Below are 11,101 nucleotides of genomic sequence, written 5' to 3' on the forward strand. Positions count from 1 at the left end.
CAGAGGCTTCAGTCTCTCATTTGGCTTCTTTCGTGTCTTAAAGAAGAACGTCTGTGAGGTGACCCAGGCTCCTCATTTCATTCGTTCTCTCTTAGCTCCTTTCCCCTACTCCCACCCCACCACCTGCAGCAACAACGACCCCAGTCCTGCTCTGGTTCAATTAGTGTCCCAGGAGGAAGTCATGCTTTCTTTGGGGGATGGCAGAGTGGCAGGAACAGAGGGGGCCCCTGAGCTACGACAGCCCTTCACATTGTCATCTTTTTCTTCCTCCTCATCCCCTGCAGAGGAACGGTGGTCCACATTTCCAGTTTATTTACCGTGTCAAAATGAACACACTTGTCCTGACACCACATGCCAGAAATAACCTCAACCCATTCCAAAAAAAGCCAAGGCCTGCACACATTCAGGATATTTTTAAACAGTATGCACTGTCCTTCTCCGGGCCCTTTCCCCTCAGAGCACCACAGCACCTGACCCACTAGCCTGTGACAAACTGCCACGTATTTTAAGAACCAGGGTTTAGGCTGGGTACAGTGGCTCACACCTGTAATCCCAGCACTTTCAGAGGCAGAGGCGGGTGGATCACGAGGTCAGGAGTTCAAGACCAACCTGGCCAAGATGGTGAAACCCCGTCTCTACTAAAAATACAAAAATTAGCCAGGTGTGGTGGCGTGCACCTGTAATCCCAGCTACTCGGGAGGCTGAGACAGGAGAATTGCTTGAACCCGGGAGGCAGAGGTTGCACTGAGTTGAGACCATGCCACTGTATTCCAGCCTGGGTGACAGAGTGAGACTCCACCTTAAAAAAAAAAAAAAAAAAAAGAACCAGAGTTTAAAATAGACCAAATTCCCAAGTTATTTTTCCAGGGGAGACACAAAAAGCCTCAAAACTCCTCTGCCTCTGTGGCTGTGCCCTCTAAACCACCATCCTCCCCTGAGTCCTTTCCCAGGTACAGCCCAGGTACCACCTCAACAACTGGAAGGGGAGGTAAGGTTGTTTTTGCTCCTTCTGGGGCCCAGCAGATGAGGGGGCAGTCCCTTCTGAAGGACTGTGGTCTCCTTGGAAATGTCTCCCATCTGGCCAGGGCTTTGTGGGTCACTGCTGATGGGAGCTTAGGCCAGGCTGAGGGAGCCTGGGGTTCTGGCCCCAGGCTGTGCTCCATGGACAGAGTGTGAGGGGCCCACACTAGCCAGGGGTTCAGGGAGCGGTGCAACCTCCTGTCCACCAGGAATCCCAGGGTGGGGTGCTCAAGTCAGTGATCTGAGAAGGGAATGGTGGGCCCCCTTCTCAAGCCTGTCAGCCTAGTCCAGATGTCCCACAGGAGTACCCATCCCCACTGGGTCATGGGGAGCCAAGCACAGACCCAGACCTCCTGCCTTGGTTGCAGGACATGGTGGGCTTGGGGCAAAGGGGAGAGTTTGGGGGCTTAATGGCGCTTTACCAGGCTTGGAGTGCGGTAGTTTGGAAAGCCAGGGACCCGCTTCCCTAGATGAGCAAAGGAGGATGGATCTTGCACAGCAAGGGAAATGCTCAGGCCAAGCAATGCTGGCAGAGGGAGAGGAAGGTAGGCAGGAGGTGTCTCAGTTCTCATTTTGCCTCCTTGGCCCCTCCAACCCCAAACTGAGGGATTTAAGCAATCTTTTAAAATTTTATTAATTGTTATTGAATAGCTGATAGGGACGCCTGGGTTGGAAGGAGGAAAAAAAAAAGTCAAAAATACATAAAACCCCCAGTTCCCTGCATCTTCTGAATAAAGGGTGTGTGTGTGTGTGTGTGTGTGTGTGTGTGTGTGTGTGTGTGTGTGTGTGTGTAATAAACAGAGAGGGAAAAGAGTGCTGAACCAGGTGAGAGGCCCAGGCATTCATATTCCCTCCATGAGGTCAAAGTGGAGTGGGTGTTCAGGGCAGGAGGAGGCTGCTGGGCCAGCACTGTGCCTCCCAGCTTCACCTGGATGGCATGCAGTCCAGGGGGATGTGTGCAGAGGAGTCCCACCCTCTCTGTTTCGGGGAGAATGAAGATAGTGGGGACAGTGGTGGGGTAACCCCCAGCCCCTGACCAACACCTGCTGAGAATGCAGAGATCTTACATCCGATCTCAATTCCACTGGCTCAGTCTGCCCCTGGAAAGGTGCACAGCTCTCTTATTCTAGGCTGCCCTATTCTAGTCCCAGTTCTGACACAGGCACCTTAAAGATCCTGGATTACATTGCCCAGCCATGTCCAATCCCTTTAGGGAATGCTCAAAGGACATTGCCATTTGGTCATTAGTTTAACGGTGCCTCCTTACTGCAAAGGACACATTTTATAAGTGATTTCCCCTTTTAGAGACCCTCTAGTTCTAGCAGGGGTAGAAAAGGAGGAGAGGCTCAGCACTCTCCCCCTGCAATCCATCTCTGTTCCCCTTAAGATGGTCAGGGAGGGCAGTGTAGGACTTCAGAGAGACCTTCACAGGCTGGCCTGGGTCGAGTCTTGCTCATCCAATGACCTATTTCTGGTGCAGACACTTGACCAGATCACCTGGCCTTACGTGGTGAATCAGGGACTGGTCTTCCTGATTCTTGCCACACACACCCTCATCTTCTCCTCATCTGTACCCTAAGAGGCATTACCATCAAAGGGGAACACTGAGAGCTATCAAGATCCCGACAGGCCAGAGTTAGATATGCATGGGACTCAGGCAGGTGGTTCCAGGGGCTGGGAGAGCGTGGCTCCACGGGTGGGGGTTCTAGAGCGCTACTCAAGTCTCTCTCTTTTCTTTTAGAGACAAGGTCTCACCCAGGCTGGAGTGCAGTGGCACGATCATAGCTCATTGCAACCTTGAACACCTGGGCTCCAGCAATCTTTCTGCCTCAGCCTCCCAATTAACTAGGACTACAGGTGCACATCACTACACCTGGCTAGTTTTTGGTTTGTTGTTTGTTTGTTTGTTTTTGTTTTGTTTTTTAATTTTTAGTAGAGATAGGGTCTCACTATGTTGTCAAGTCTGGTCTCAAACTCCTGGGATCAAGCAACTTTCCAGCCTTGGCCTCCTAAAGTGCTGGGATTACAAGCGTGAGCCACCTTGCATGGCCCACATCTCATTAACACATGTCATCACATTGTGCAAAGTCTTCAGGTTGCTGCAAGATGCCTCTAGGCCCTAAGGTATGTGGAGGGGGTGGTTTTGATGGGCAAGTGCAAACCGTGGGCACTATGCCCCAGGATGCCAGGCCCCTGGAGACGTTGGGCCTTGCTGACCCCTAATATGTGAGGCCCCTCAAAATGAAGCATCTGTCCAGAGGAGGGTAGGTGGGTGGGCTGGGCTCTGGGAGGGGTGTGGGTGACGAAGACACTGGAAGGGCCAGGGCAGGAGCAGGAAGCAGAGAGAAAAGCCTGAGAGTCAACCATAGTCTGTCTAGGATGAAGGTGGTGAGATTCTCCAGGCATCCTCAAGAGGGCACCCTGGGCTCTTGAAAGAACCAATTTAGTCTCATCCCAAGCCCCACCTGACAGGTGGCTGCTCCAACAGCTGCGTGGAGTATCAGGCCTCCAAGGATGTGGCCCTGGCTGGACCCAGCCCAGCAGTGATCAACAGCAGCAGCAGACACTGTTACATTCCTAGGGACTGCCAGCCATCCCCGCCTGCCCATCTTCATCTTCAAAGATAATGCACAAGTCAGGAAACCCCTGTTCTGGGAGACCCAGGTGTCCCTAGCCACTCCCAAAAGCTGCCCAGATGGTCTGGAAGAAGGAGGTCAGGCCCCCTTTGCTGGTGCCTCTTCACCTCTAGGTGACATCCCTCCCAAGGACAGCTGGTCAGGACACGCCTCCTCCAGAGCCCTGATAAGAGGGACTTTTCCCTAAGTTTCCACTAAAACCTCCCCTGCTTCTGTCACCCCAGAGCCCATCACACACTGGGATGGGAACCCCTGCATTTAGTTCTGTCGGCTAACGTTGGGTGAAGTGTGTGTATGTGTGTGCACATGGTTTGAAGGAGGCGGTGTCTGTCCACGGTGCCTTCCTGGGAGGGAAGAGAATGAGGACAAGAAGGAAGGGAGCTATTGAACCAGTGCCAGTTTAGCAGAGAAGCCTTGGCTTCTGTGGGAAGCCATCTCACCGAGGACCCCTAGGGAGGGAGGGCGAAGGTGGGAGATGCGGAAGGCAGGTCACATTGGCCTTCCCTCCCTTCTCCTCCATTTAGCAAGATGTTACAGGCCCAAGAGAGACACTGTCCTCCAAGCTGGGCCTAGTGGACCGCAGCCCTCAGAGGCTGGCACATTTGCCTCCCACCACCTCCCATGCAGCCTGGGCAGGGAAGAGCCCAGGACCAAGAGCCAGGAGTCCTGAGTTCTGGCCCTGGCTCTGCCATTTATTCTCTTCACCTCCTGAGCCTCAGTCTTCTCCTCTGTAGCTTGGAGGTGATGCTGTTGGCCTTACCCCTTCACTGGTGTCTTGTTTGTCCTAGGACAGAGGACTGAGGGTTGTTTTAGCTGTGGAGCACAGGACAAGAGTGGCTTCAGATGGCCCGGGCCAGGGTCACCACAAGCTCTGCCGCTTCCACACCTGGGGGCCTTCCCAAGGCAGCAGCAGTTCCCCCTGAGAGAGATGGAAGCCGAGTTTAGCATGTGACCCTGCAGGCACCAATTGGTGCCTTAAGTCTCCTGAGACTTTTGCCAAAAATAGGAAGATGTAAAGCGTCTCCCCAAAAACGTTGGGGGCTCTGGCATTGGTCAAAGGGGAGGGGACAGCACCCCTTATCTCTGTGGTCCCTCTCACCATCAGTTCCTGAGAAAACCGAGCATCCTGTGTCTGTCAGGTGACTGATCCCCCTCCCCAGTTAAGGAGGCTCAGGCTGTGGGAAGCTCACACACAGGAGAGACATCTCCAGCTACAAGGGGGCAGAAAGTTCTGGAAGGGCAGAAAGTCCCAGGCTGGCAAAAATGCAGGTTGAGGGGGCAGAAATGGGCGCCTGCCCCCAGGTACCACACCTGGGACCGACATGGGGTGGCCCCAGGATGGGATGTGGCCGGGGACACATGGGTCCCAGGCAGGTATGGATGCCAGCCTCCCCGGAGCAGTGGGGACAGAGCCCGGCCTCCTAACCAGACTGGCTCAGGTGCAGCAGGCCCAGTGGCTGCCGGGCAGAGCCCGAGGACCAGAGATGCCCAAGCCAGAGGGATGCACCACGCCGCAGCCTCGGTTGCCTGTGCCTGGAGCTGCACAGGCCCCACAAGGGTATTTTATTTTCAAATACCTTTGCATTTCTTGAATAAACCCACCTGGTCATGAGGTATTATCCCCTTTATGTATCACTGGAATCAATTTTCTAATAATTTACGTGGACTTTGCATCTATGCTCATGAAAGAAATTGGACACTAATTTTTCTTATATTAGATTTTTCTGTAAATGTTTTCCTGGCCTCATAAAAGAGTTCAGAGGAGTTCCCACTTCTTTTTCTATTTTCTTAAAGACTTTGATTATATTGCTGATATTTCTTTTTTTATTTTTATTTTTTTGAGACAGAGTCTCACTCTCTTGCCCAGGCTGGAGTGTAGTGGCACGATCTCGGCTCACTGCAAGCTCCGCCTCCTGGGTTCACACCATTCTCCTGCCTCAGCCTCCTGAGTAGCTGGGACTACAGGTGTGAGCCACCATACTTGGCTAAGTTTTTGTATTTTCCTGTCAAAGAAAACTAGAACAAAACCCTTTTAAGGGTTTTCTATTTTAAAATTTATTTTTACATTTATCATAAATGTGTGTGTGTTTTAAAACTTATGAAATGTGGCTGGGCATAGTGGTTAACGCCTGTAATCCTAACACTCTGGGAGGCCAAGGTGTCAGGGCTGATTGAAGCCAGGAGTTTGAGACCAGCCTGGGCAACATAGCAAGACCACTCTCAATGTAGTTTTTTTTTTTTTTTTTTTGAGATAGAGTCTCGCTCTGTCACTCAGGCTGGAGTCCAGTGGCACAATCTCGGCTCACCACAACCTCCACCTCCCGGGTTTAAGCAATTCTGCCTCAGCCTCCCAAATAGCTGGGATTACAGGCACCTGCCAGTGAGCCTGGCTAATTTTTGTATTTTTAGTAGAGATGGGGTTTCACCATGTTGACCAGGTTAGTCTTGAACTCCTGACCTCGTGATCCACCCGCCTCGGCCTCCCAAAGTGCTGGGGTTACAGGCGTGAGCCACTGCACCCGGCCTAGCAAGACCTCTCTTGATTAACTAATAATAATAATAATAATAATAATAATAATAAATATTAAGTGTATAAAGTTCTTATTACAAAAAACAATGGTTCTTTGCTTCATTCTTTTTCAGCCCCTTTGTCATTCATCCGAAACCCTTTCTGCTATTTTTTCTGGTATTTCCTCCCTATATAGGAATACCATGCTCCTCCTGATATTAATGTCTTGATTCATCAGTTTTAAGCAATATTATTAATAATTGATCTATTAAGGAAGATGAGGATTTAGCACTCTTACACTGGCCATATACTCGCTTCCTCCCCATTTATCTTCTCCATATAATTATATGATAATTTTTGGTTAAAACAAAACTCAGGGCCGGGTGCAGTGGCTCATGCCTGTAATCCCAGCACTTTGGGAGGCTGAGGCGCATGGATCACCTGAGATCAGGAGGTCAAGGCCCACCTGGCCAACATGATGAAAGCCCGTCTCTGCTTAAAATACAAAAAATTAGCTGGGCATGGTGGCAGGCGCCTGTAATCCCAGCTACTTAGGAGGCTGAGGCAGGAGAATTGCTTGAAGCCCGGAGGTGGAGGTTGCAGTGAGCTGAGATCACACCATTGCACTCCAACCTGGGCGACAGAGTGAGACTGTGTCTCAAAAAGCAAACAAAAACAAAAACACAAAATGACACTCAGTGTTTATCTTACTGTGACTATGTGTGAAAGTGCACATCCAGCTTATCAATTACAATTATCACCATATGCTGGAGGTGGCACCCATGCCTATGGTGATGGGAAAAGAAGGAAAGCTTGAAAAAAGGAGGAGCAGGGCAAAGGCTGTGGTAGTGATTTAGGTCAGGTTTGGTGAGAACAGCCACCTAAACCAGTTAGGAGCTGGCTCAGCTTCCTATAACAAGAAGAGTAATTGCTGGGTGATAACTTTTCTGACTGAGTTAATTTAGGGGAATAATCCATAATCCAGTGTCATAAAGTTCCTCCTGCCTGAGCTCAAAAAAACATTTCTGCAGCCCAGAAATCTTCCCGAGACTTTGAGATACCCAGTGAAACACTCCCAGGGAGAGATCCAGGCCTTGATAATGTTCCTGTTTATTCCCCTGATTCTGATTTTTTTTTTTTAATTGAAAGAGGCCAGGTCGGGCTATAAATCTTCTGGGGATATTGTTGGAAATACTTTTTTCCCACTATTTTCTCTTTGCCATTTGTGGTGATGGGGTAACAATGAAAACTGGGATCTTTATCCAGGATTGCGTGGAGAAGGAAGGCCCAACCACCCAAGCCTGGACCTAGTACAAATTCCTTGACTCTCACCTTGGGAAAAATCTAGAACCAGCAGAACCAACAGGTAAGGACCTGGAACAGTGTTGCAAAATCCTGAGGCCAGGAAGGAGGAGAAATTATTTTGACCTCAGGGAAAGGGAACGTAGCAGAATACTTGAAATGACCCTGATCTGTCCAGGGTGCTGATTGGTTGGACCCATTTAAGGCTAATTATGAAATTGCTTCCCATGGCCTCTTCTGGTCTCAAGGAGAACTTAGGGTCCAGATTATTCTCCCCACAATTCAATTAACTCAAAGACAGCTTGTCCTGAACCCAGTAGACCAGGAACCCAGTAGAACATGTTTATTAGTCCACTTTCATGCTGCTAGTAAAGACATACCTGAGACTGGGCAATTTACAAAAGAGGTTTAATGTACAGTTCCACGTGGCTAGGGAGGCCTCACAATCATGGTGGAAGGCGAAAGGCACTTCTTACATGGCAGCGGAAGGAAAGAGAAAAGAGCTTGTGCTGGGAAACTCCCTTTTATTTATTTATTTATTTTTCCGAGACGGTGTCTCCCTGTGTTGCCCAGGCTGGAGTTCAGTGGCGCGATCTTGGCTCATTGCAAGCTCCGCCTCCCGGGTTCACGCCATTCTCCTGCCTCAGCCTCCCAAGTAGCTGGGGTTACAGGTGCCTGCCACCATGCCCAGCTAATGTTTTTTGTATTTTTAGTAGAGACAGGGTTTCACCGTGTTAGCCAGGATGGTCTTGATCTCCTGATCTCGTGATCCACCCCCCTCGGCCTCCCAAAGTGCTGGGATTACAGGTGCGAGCCACGGTGCTGGGCGGGAAACTCCCCTTTTTAAAACCACCAGATCTTGTGAGATTTATTCACTGTCATGACAACAGCATGGGGAAGACCTGCCTTTATGATTCAATTACCTCCCACCCGGTCCCTCCCACAACACATGGGAATTCAAGATGAGATTTGAGTGGGGACACAGCCAAACCATAACACCAGGGAAATTTGAAAAGAGTTACAAAGCTCAAAAAGAAGCACAACTAAATAATATTTTGTTGAAGGATATATGAATATTGGATTAAGAATTTTTTTTTTTTTTTTCAGACAAGGTCTCATTCTGTCGTCCAGACTGGAGTGCAGTGGTGTGATCTCGGCTCACTGCAACCTTGGTTTCCTGGGTTCAAGCAATTCTTGTGCCTCAGTCTCCCGAGTAGCTGGGATTACAGGCACCCACCACCACGCCTGGCTCATTTTTGTATTTTTAGTAGAGATGGGGTTTCACCATGTTGGCCAGGCTGGTCTGAAACTCTTGACTTCAAGGGATCTGCCCACCTCGGCCTCCCAAAGTGCTGAGATTACAGGTGTGAGTCACTGTGCCTGGCCAGATTAAGAATTTCTTAACAAAGAAGTAACAAACTCACAATTCAGGATAGTAGTAAACTCTCAGGGAGACCAAGGGACTTGGAACGGGAAGGAGTACACAGACAGATGCAGAATTATTGGTACCATTTTGGTCTTAGGGTGTTTGATTCACAAGAATTTATTTTAATATTATAATTTATATCCCAAATATATGTCACAAATCTTATTTTATGTGCATCAAAATGCAAAATAAAAGATAATAAAGATACAGAATATACCTCAAGGGAATGTCAAAAAGAATTAAACCTAGAAATGTGTTTATCTGGTACTGGAAAAATTGGGCCACCTAAAGAAATGAAAACTATTGCTCTCTAATCCTCACATCTTTGGTTTGTTACTGTTGAAAATATTTAAATTGATTTTTTTCTTTTTTGAGACAGAGTTTTGCTCTTGTTGCCCAGGGCTGGAGTGCAATGGTGCGATCTCGGCTCATTGCAACCTCCGCCTCCCGGGTTCAAGCACTTCTCCTGCCTCAGCCTTCCGAGTAGCTGGGATTACAGGCATGTGCCACCACAACCGGCTAATTTTGTATTTTTGGTAGAGGCGGGGTTTCTTCATGTTGGTCAGGCTGGTCTCGAACTCCCAACCTCAGGTGAGACACCCGCCTCAGTCTCCCAGAGTGCTGGGATTACTAGGTGTGAGCCACCGTGCTAGGCCTATATTGTTAATTTTAATACACTTTCATATTGAAAGTGACATTTTGTAAAATAATATAGTACATTATAGACTAGTTTAGAAATATAGCTTTGTCACTCTCTCGTTTTTATGAAACTATTTGATCCAAATTGCTCCTTTCATATCCCTTTTATTTTCACTGCTAGGCCTGTTTAAGCTCTTCTATCTCAACTATTTGAGAATAAGCAGTTTTTACATCATGTATGGTGGTATCCCTGGAAATTTTATCCCAATACACCCATTTGCTATCTGTAATCTCTACAACATAACCACCTACTATATTTCTTTTAAATTTGTGTTATGAAAACATTATACAATAACATTATAGAGGGAACATATAATAAATCCTCATATTTCCATCTCCCAGAATGAGCAATCGTCAAACATTTGCCCCACTTGCCTAATCTGTTCATTCTGTTTTGTTGTTTTAAACTCCAGACCTCACATCTTTTCAACCCTACATATTTCACTATCCATCTCTAATATGTGGATATTTTCCTCAGAACCATAGTGCCAGTATCACGCCTTAAGAAAATAACATTCTTTGGCTTTCTCTAACATCTAATCCATTTTCAAATTTTCCCAAATGTTCCAAGAATATCTTTTTACAGTCAGTTGGCTTGAATCTGGATCTGGTCAAGATCTGCAGATTGTATTTGATGATGTCTCTTAAATATCTTTTAACTCAGAACATCTATCCACTCCTCATCCTCCTTCAAACTATTTCTTATTGAAGAAACTAGGCCGGTTGTCCTACGGAATGTCCCATAGTCCAGATTAGCCTGTTTGTGCCTTTGTGATGGCATTCAACTTGTTCCTTTATCCTCTGTATTTCCTGAGAACTGAAAGTTAGATCTAAAGGCTTGATTCGATTCAAGTTTAACTTTTCTTTTGGATAAGAACATTTCTTTCCGAGATAGTACTAAGTACTTCACATCACATGCCACCAGAAGGCACCGAATGTCAGGTTGTCCCATTCTTAGTGATACCAAGAGTGACCTGTGGCTTCAGTTGGTAACATCTTGAAGCCTCCATTATAAAGCTACCCATCAACATTTCTGTTGCCCAGGCTGGAGTGCAGTAGCACAATCTCTGCTCACTGCAGCCTCAACCTCCTGGGCTCAAGAGATCCTCCCACTTCAGCCTCCCAAGTAGCTGGGAATACCGGCATGCACCACTACACACAGCTAATTTTTGTATTTTTTTGTACAGACAGGGTTTTGCCATGTTGCCCAGGCTGGTCTCAAACTCCCAGGCTCAAGTGATCCACCTACTGAGCCTCTCAAAGTGCTGGAATGACAGGCATGAGCCACTGCACCTGGCCCCAACCCTCTTAATATATATTAAAAAATGCAGAAATGAAGAGAGGAGAAAATAATCACTCATATTCCAGCCACCAAAGACAACGATAAATGCTGTCTTTTGATGGCTTCCTCCCATTTAGTGCACTCAATTTTTTCCTTGCTGTAGTCATATTGATGCAAATTTTTATAAACCATATAAGCTCTTTCAGGCATTATTAAAACTTTATGAA

Source organism: Macaca fascicularis, chromosome 16, assembly GCF_037993035.2.
Source record: "Macaca fascicularis isolate 582-1 chromosome 16, T2T-MFA8v1.1".
In the NCBI taxonomy this organism is placed as follows: domain Eukaryota; kingdom Metazoa; phylum Chordata; class Mammalia; order Primates; family Cercopithecidae; genus Macaca; species Macaca fascicularis.